Source organism: Corapipo altera, unplaced genomic scaffold, assembly GCF_003945725.1.
Source record: "Corapipo altera isolate COAL_440 unplaced genomic scaffold, ASM394572v1 175, whole genome shotgun sequence".
Taxonomy (NCBI): Eukaryota; Metazoa; Chordata; class Aves; order Passeriformes; family Pipridae; genus Corapipo; species Corapipo altera.
In genome coordinates, this window is record NW_020884942.1 from 1,032,553 (window position 1) to 1,041,510 (window position 8,958).

General features: G+C 44.5%; 1 protein-coding gene across 5 annotated transcripts in view; it reads right to left on the minus strand.

Moving 5' to 3' along the window:
- The window catches only part of FARP2 (FERM, ARH/RhoGEF and pleckstrin domain protein 2), a 77,084-nt gene extending 73,003 nt beyond the window's left edge, over nt 1–4,081 (minus strand). For 4 of the 5 annotated variants that reach the window (XM_027661795.1, XM_027661799.1, XM_027661798.1 and 1 more), the window contains exon 1: nt 3,716–4,081. The gene's annotated coding sequence lies outside the window, so the exon portion shown is untranslated. The remainder of the gene's footprint in view (nt 1–3,715) is intronic. The other variant, XM_027661796.1, reaches the window with a different exon arrangement.
- Nucleotides 4,082–8,958: the final 4,877 nt, after the last annotated feature.

Below are 8,958 nucleotides of genomic sequence, written 5' to 3' on the forward strand. Positions count from 1 at the left end.
CACACGCAAATCGGGCAGAACAGCCCTCTCAGCCCGAAGCGGCTTCGCGGCTCTCGCCCACAGCAAAAAGGGCGACTCGCGAATTTAAGGAGTTGTTCCTGACTGGCAGCATTCTCACCTCTTCAAAAGAACAAAAGGTACAAGGTTTTGGGAAATATATTCCGTGATTTGTTCTCCTTTAAAAAGTGAAATGAAGCTGGAGAATCTCATGGATACAAAAAAAAAAATTAAAAAAAAATAGGAAAGCTGCAAAAGTATAGCCGGCATTTTAGACAACTCCATTCATAACATCAATTGTGATTTCATTCAAGTGAAGTGCTTTCATTACAGCTTTCTCAGGTGTTCTATTTGCCTGCCATTTGCTTGGCTCTTCCACAGGCAATGGAAACCAAGCAGGCAGGTTTATTTGCAGCTTAAGTGCTAATACAGTTTCGAGTCCTTCCAAGTGCCGACACTTCAGAGTCATCTTCATTTCAATCACTTGCTTTAACATCTAAAAAGAGCACTAAAGTTTTCTTGTGGAAAAAAAGCAGCTGCTGCTAAGCCTGAGAATAAATCTGATGTGATCACTTTAAAAGCCACATATGACCAAGCTCAGGTAGAGGAAGCAATAATTACAGATATGGCAGAGCCTTTAGAAGCATCAACACCCTGCTACTCCTTTTTATGCTTCATTCTTTAGTCCAGACTTTCACTCCTCACCCAAAACACAAGTAATTTACTATCCTGAAACAACCCAGTAAGGAAAAGGTGCAAAGGTTCAGCACGTTTAAGTGTCCACATCCCCAGCACCTCTGTCTTACACTCAGCTCATTTCTGGCCTTTCTACCCACACAGGCAAAAAAATTGTTTTCCATCATGTCATAGAATCACAGAATGTTTTGGGTTGGAAGGGGCCTAAAACACCATCTCGTTCCAACATACTGCCATGGGCAGGGACACCTTCCATTATCCCAGGTTGCTCCAGGCCCTGTCCAACATGGCCTTGAAGATTCCCAGGGATGTGGCAGCCACAGCTTCTCCGGGCAACCTGTGCCAGGGCCTCCCCACCCTCCCAGGGAAGCCATTCCCCCTTGTCCTGTCACTCCAGGCCCATGTACCAAGTCCCTCCATAGATCTCTTGGAGCCCCTTCAGGTACTGAAAGGTCTCCCCAAAACCTTCTCTCCTCCAGGCTGAACAATCCCAATTTCCCAGCCTTTCCTTATATAATATATATATTATATTAGAGGAGTCACCATCCATTTTCACACTTCTACCCACACACTTAGAACCAGGCTGCAAAGAGACATATGGCATCACCTGCCACCACAGGCAGGGGAAGGGACAAGACTCCAGTTTTCCAGTCTAGAAGATGACAGCTCTACCCTCTGCAATTCCTACTCCCAAGCAAACACAGTACAAATAGGAAGTGCCTTATCAGGCTGAACCTCTGTTCTACACACTCAATCATTTAATAAATCCTCATCAACTCTAATAAAAACCATGCTTGAGGTGTGATTTTGAAACTTAAAAGAGGGAGTGGATGGTTATCTGACCCACTATACCCAGACTCAGCAGTGTGTTGTTCATGGTTACCCACAAAGACCTCTGAGTTTCCGTAACACACATGAAGTCAAACTTTCCAACCATCCAGGCAGTGTTTGAAGCCTTTACAGCAGGAGGAGGAAAAGTTTAGAGAACAAAGCTAGAAGAAGAAGAATTTCATCACACATGAAAGCCAGCTGTTGCTGTTGGAAGGATGCAGTGTCAGAACAAAGTACAGCTTTCTCTCTGTGAGAAAGAAACTGATAACAAGCTGTAACTCACTCACTGAACTAGTATAACAGATAATCTACACCATATTCTCCTCTTGGCCTGAGAGGGACAATTAGAATTGCCCTTATACTGTACCATGATGTCATCTCTTTCTTTAATCATCCTCTGGATGAGGATGGAGGAAGTCCTTCAAAGCAGACTTCTTATCAACCAAGAAAAACAGCACCTGGAAAAGCTTCTTTCAGAAGCCTTTCAGATCTTTCAGATCCTTCACCGTGGCAAAGAGAAACTCTGCAGGCTGAAAAATTACACCTATTGCTGATTTTGTCAGCATATATTTTCCAAATACACACTACAAAGCTCTGTCTCTCAGAGCTCTCCTATCTCATAACAGCAAGGCAAGCAGTTTCAAAAGCTTACATTGTGTCTCCCCTTCTGTCTACAGCAGCGGGTTGGCACAGTCGAGAGTGGAAATAGTTACAATCATTTAAGCCAGCATTTTATACCTTGTATGCCAGACTAACTGGGCCACACACCACTGGTTCACTTCTCTAGTGTGTTGTACTGGGACTTTGCAATGGCAACACATGTGGGCATGCCAAGGATGAAGATGGAAAGATGGATTGGTATGGATTTCATTACAGGTAGGTCACTGAAAGCACCAGAATCCCTTCTGGGGCAGTTCACAGAGCTTTGACTGCCACAGTTCACTGCCATTGTCCTACTTTGGTTTGGGCCAGTGCCTTGTACAACAATTCTCCCACCCATTACCACCTGGAGATATTCAACAATTTGCTTTAGACATGGTTAACCTAAGCCTAAGCACAGTGTCACTAAGGCCTAACTGCAAGGGCTGAGAGCTTTCTCCACGGGATCACTCTTTCTTCCATCACTTTTGAGGACCTGGTGTCACACCACCAGCTGCAGAGCACCTCAGAGGTCCACTAAAGGAAAAACCCGCATTTCCACCACTGTGTTCACATCTTAGATGGACTGTCATGACAATTAGTGACCACCCTGGCCATATTCCTGGTCTGGAAGTGTTTCAGCCCCGAAGAGTTCAGCAAAGTACTTTGCAGTCTGTAATGGTCTGTGCAGCAGAACCAGACAGAGACTAGTTGTCTCATCTCACCGAACCATTTTCTGGATTGCCTTCCACGTCACCTTAGATATCTCAGTAGAGACCAGTCTATATGGATCAATAAATCATCCCTCAACCTGTCTCATCACTGATTAAGAAGTTCTCTACCAACAGTGACAAAGAGCACCAGATCCTTTCTGAAATAACAAACCAAGCCAATTTGAGTGACTAAAGTGTGGTGTTGTTCTGTACTCACAGCCCACTAGTACCCTAGATGGTAGAAAAACATGAAAAGAGTGAATTTGATCAATGGTCAACTGTCATTAGCAAATGGCAAAATATTCAAGTCAAGGTGAACAGGAATTGCTGGATGACGGGAGATATGATCCACACAGAATCATAGAATAGATTGGGTTGGAAAAGACCTCCAAGATCATCAAGTCCAACCCCTGATCCAACTCCAATTACTATATCATGGCACTAAGGGCCACATCCAATCTCTTTTTAAAAACCTCCAGGGATGGTGAATCCACCACCTCTCTGGGTAGGCCGTTCCAATGCCTGATAACCCTCTCTGTAAAGAATTTCTTCCTAACATCCAACCTAAACCTCCCCTGGCAGAGCTTGAGCCCATGTCCCCTTGTCCTATTGTTGGTTGCCTGGGAGAAGAGACCAACCCCCACCTGGCTATAACCTCCCTTCAGGTAGTTGAAGAGAGTGATGAGGTCGCCTCTAAGCCTTCTCTTCTCCAGACTAAACAACCCCAGCTCCCTCAGCCTCTCCTCACAGGACTTGTGCTCCAGTCCCTTCACCAGCCTCGTTGCTCTTCTCTGGACCCGCTCCATGATCAGCACAAAGAATGAACAACACAGCCATACCTGCACATTGCCAGAATTACTCTCTCACTGTTAAAATTGACCTGCAGGGACAGGAGAAATACTGTTCTTCCACAGCAACGAGTGCAGAAACTTCAAAAATGGGTAGAATGCATCTTGTTCTACTGGCAGAGATGGAATGGCAAAGGCACTCAGCAGTAACAGTACCTTGCTAAACCAACTTGAGAAACTGATTTTCATGCTACTGATATTTGTAGACTCTGTGGGGGGAATTTTCCACTTCCAATCTTAAATACTACTGTCCCCCAACAATCGTGCTCTAGCAATTCTCAGAGAAGGAAGTCTTTGGACTTCTCAGATTGCTCCCCTTTGGGGTATTTTTCAGGAGCCCATCTACACACATTGCAGCTACCAATTAGATTGGCCTTTACAAAGTGCAAAGTCCACCAGCCTCAGCCTGTGACCTAGGATTAAACTCTCAATATTAACCAATTCTTTAGAACAGGCCTGGTCACTTGTGTACAGGAAAAACCTCTGCTAACAGAAAAAAACCCGAGAGGCTGCAATCCCTTTTTGCAATCATCTACTTTGACTTTCAGAATTGCATCTGTATTTCAGCTTGGCTCTCATGGTGAAAGTGGCAATTAGAACAAGTCAATTAAGCACAGCATGTGCTCATACCTGTGCACACAGAGACACACTCGCTCAGCAGCTTCTCTCATTCTGATTTGTGAACTTGTCCAAACACGTCCTCCCTACCCAGAAGGTTCAGCCTGTAGCCAGCAGCACTTCTGAAGCCACAGCACAAAAATCAAGAGTGTAGACAAGCTACATGTTGCAGAGAAAAACAGCTGCTGAGCCACGACACTGGAACAAAAGGGCAGGCAAAATCTGACAACCGTGTCTCCTGCGGTTTCATCCACAGGTAAAAGCTCAGGCACAGACAATCCCTTATTGCCCCCACGTGGTACATCGATCCTATTGCACGAGAGCACAAATATGCCCAGAATTCCACTAAATTCGCTTTAAATTGAATCCCAAGTTTTTCTGATAGATGTTAGTTCTGTGACTGTAACAGTTGTTAAGCAGATACCAGTCTTTTCTACAACTACATCTCTTATTTCTGTCTTGCCCCAAACAAGCCTGCATGATGAGGGTAACCAAGGATGTCTGAAGCAGCAAGGCCTGAAAAATAACCCCATATGACTGGGAATGTCAGAAAGCTCCATCCTTTTTTTATTTTTAAATTCCATTGAGGTTCACCTCATTTCCTTGCCCATCAAATCAGGATGGGATTTGTTACCTCAGAGGAGCTCCAGTCATAAGTTGTACTGTGCCTCAAAGATCTACATCAACAATTTCTATGTTTGAGTTGTGGGGAACAAGACATCCCCAAACAGAAACCATCACTCCCCCAAAATCTGAAATTCTGATAAGAAAGGTCACCTCACCTTCACGATTAACTTTAGTCAAAACAACTACAAAAAAACCCAGGTAATAAGGATTTTTGTTTAAAAGAAATAAAGGAGAAAAGGGCCTAGTTCTATTTCATGGACACTTAATAATAAAAAGATAAAGTTAGAATCTCTAAACACTAGACACAGATAAGCCTGGCAAATATTTTACTGCCAAATAAACCCAAGCTGAGGCTGTCAGTAACACAGACCATTCTGCCTTAAGTTCCTTTCAGAAATGAGGCAGCCAAGCACAGACTGCTGGCAAACCAAACTGGCAGATTCCCCACTCTGCTCCCAACCAAAGGGATTGTTCCAGCTGTTTGTGCCAGGACACAGAGCACGGCAGTCCCACTGCTGCCAAGAGCCAGACCCTGAGGTGAGCCCAGCTCTTGGACACACGGACAACTATCCCTGCCATACTGTGTTTCCATGTTTCAAAGCAGCCTGAAGTTAATTGATGGGCAGGAAAGGAAGATTCAAACCAATTTTCTTGCTCTAGGTAAAAACTTTCAAAGAGAGCGAAATACTCCTGGAGAGCCAAATCACGTTTTCTCTGCAGGGCAGAAGCTCCAATCTCAGGCCAGTACCACTATAGGAACAGCTTGACCTAGGTTTTAGGCTCTCCCTTGTGGAAAAGCTTCTTAAAAGTAAAAATTAATCAAGAACATTAAAACAATGGGGGAATTGCAAATTGTGAGGCACAGGAGTGGGCATGTTCTGAACAAAGCCTTTTACTGTCAGTGCCTTTCTCTTTCTTAAGAAATATGCTGTTGAAGAAGCACAGGATCTGTTTTAATGAATGTTTTGGACTAGCTCTCAGGGTGTGTTTATTTACCTATTCAATAAAATAGGCTGAGTTACCTTCACATCACTTGGGAGCTCCTCTGCTTCCTACATGGGTTTTTCCCATGAATTTTTGGCTTCTGCTTATAAAAAAAAAAAAAAAAAAGGTAACTCCTTTTCATTGCCCCACCAGCTTCAAATTGTTTCTCAATAAAAAACATAGGAACAGCCAACCTGAGGCACTTCAAACATGATGCCTCAACGTGGCCAAGTTGCTAATGGAAGGCATGACTTATAGCTCAGATCTCACTGAGTTTTTCCATGTCTTCCTTGATGCAACTTATACGGTTGAGCAGAAATTTCCACCTGGCAACGTGGATCCCTCTTGGAACGCAGCCATGCCTCAAATCTGACACCAGTTACATCACCACAAATGATATGTGCAAAGCTAAGAGCCAGGTAGGGCTGGTACAGAGCATAAACAACTGGCTGCTTCAGTTCTACAAACCTGTTTGCACCGGGTCTAAAAGGGATCAGGGTAAGCTCTAGGCTTGGGAGAGAGAGTAGAGCTCCTCATTCTTTTCCTGTCTAGGAGTTCAGTGTTTCCAACAGCAATCAAAGTGCTGCACTGCTTGCTCCATGGGACTGCTCCATAGAGCCAAGCAGGCTGGCTGTGGGGCTGCCTCTGCTCTCACCACAGGTAGTTTCCCAAAAGTGTTGTTCTCCATCTGAGGCAGCCGGATGCCTCCTCTACCTCGCTGGACTAACAGGCTCTCATTCCTGTGGGTGGGAGCGAAATTCATTTGTCTCCTGCATTTCAAGCACCGAAACTAAACTTGCAAACACTCAGCTACATCAGATCTTGCCTTGCTAAATGCTGCAGAAACTTCACAACGCACCTGAAACTCGGGCACGCCCTGGCGTGGCTGTGAGCCAGGCCCAGGTGATCCCATCGTGTCTGGGCTGCACTGGCAGCGTGGCTGGCCACCACACCACCTCCTAGACAACCTTCTTCCTCCTCATACTCGCTCCATTCTCAGTTTCTGGGCTTGACCCATAATGACATCCAATGTGGTCACCAGGTCACTGGTTTCATCCCAGTTTCAGCACCATTCAAATCTCCAGGACACACAAGCAGGTGACAGCACCTCACGGGTTTGGGGTGATGAAGAGGTTCATCAGGAAACAACTACACGGCCAAGGTCTCCTCCAGCTCAAGGAGAATACCTGCCCCACTGGTAAACTGGCCTGCATTGCCAGCCATGTGCCTTCCAGGCTCTCCGAAGGAACAGGACGTGCAGCAGCCCAGAGCCACGCTCAGCATCTCCAGGAAGAGGTGGCAGACACGGTGGGAACAGTGCCCTGAGACAAAAAGCTGCTTAGCAGAACTGTTGACTTTCGAGAGAAATGCCCTTGGGAATCGTGGGCTGTGGGAAAAGCTCTAGAGCAAGCTGAGTTATGAAGTGTTTTAATCACAGCTTTCTTCCACTGCAGGAATCCTTTAAGTGTTTCTTTCTGGCTTTCTCTCTCTCTGTCAGCAGGAGCCCTGTGTTAAGCTCTCTGTGCACTGTTCAATACACAACATTGAGAAAACAGCAAATAGGGAGGAGCATAGAGTTCCCTGGAGTCCTTTGCATTGAATTGCAGTATGATGTCTTCCCAAGCAACAGTTTCAACTCTTCCCAAAGCCTTTATGGATTTATATTCTTGCACATTACCCAGACTGTAAGCAATTAGCAACCTTGTTTGCCCTCTAGTTCAGACACCTCCCTAAAGTATGCAGCATGTCAGGATCTATTACTAAGTGTCCAGAAAAATGCAGGAAAAGTGACACTTTTCATTTTTCGTTACCCAGAGGTCAAGAAAAAGGAGTTAGTAGATATTTTGTTCACTTCATTTTTCTTTTTTTTTTTTTTTTTAACCACTAAATCTCTGTAACAAGCTAGGAAAATTCTGATGAAAATCCCTCTTCAGGGCACAAAAGCAAGATAAACCAGCAAGAACACCACGGAGTAACCCATGACACAGACACACAAGGTGTGCCCAGCCGTGTCCAGACACCCAGAAAGACCCAGACAATATTTGGCTGTGTGGAGCAGGAGAATTATCTGAAAACAAGGCACTTTTCTGCACTCATGCTGTCTACTCAGATAGAAACAGCAGAGGACTCAACTGACATCAAAGTTACAACTCATGAATCTGAACTGAATTTCTTTCAGTCCTACTAATTGTGAGCTTCTGTAGAAGACGAAACGGTGAAAAACTCCATCCCTTTTTGCACTGGACTTTTCAACATGGTTGCCCAGGAAAGTAAACTGATAGTGCATTAAGGGAAAGGCTGAATATAGTCAGTTTTGGCAGCATTTGTTAATGAAATGCCAAGCATTCTTTTCCTCTCTCATCACAGGACAGCTTTCTCCTCAGTCACTTAATCTGTGGTTGTTAGTGTTTATGAGGAGAGAGGTATGACTCATTCATCCACAGGCTGTTACCCAAATGGAAAGCCTGAGAGCAAGCAGTGTAAATCTGATCTCAGGCCCAGCCATCCCAATATTCAAAACAGCCTGGAAAAGGCTCTGAATGATCTCCACCCTCATTCCTTGCTGAAGAGCTGCAGTGGTCAGGGAGTAAGCTCCAACTACTCTCTTCAGAAAAGGGAACATTTGGGCATCCAAGCCACCATCACTCTAACTAGCACAAGTGGGACCTATAAAAATGTTACCCTAAAAGTATAAATGAAATACGAGAAAAACACCAGGAGCTTGCAGGATCCCAAATGGAAGGAACAAAGAAAGGGCAGGAGTGTAATGAACTAAGAGAAAAATCTGAGTGGCACAGAGATGATCAGAAGAAAATAAATCCTAGAAAAGAAACAGTCATAGCAGTGCAAGCATAAATTGCATGAGAAATTAACTTAGAAGGAAAGGTTAAAAGACACCTTTCTAGAAAAATCTGCATCCAAATAGATTCAGCTGTATGCTTGCATATAACAAATATATGAGTTTATCTGCATAGCCATATCCTAATGATGCCCTGCAATTCCTC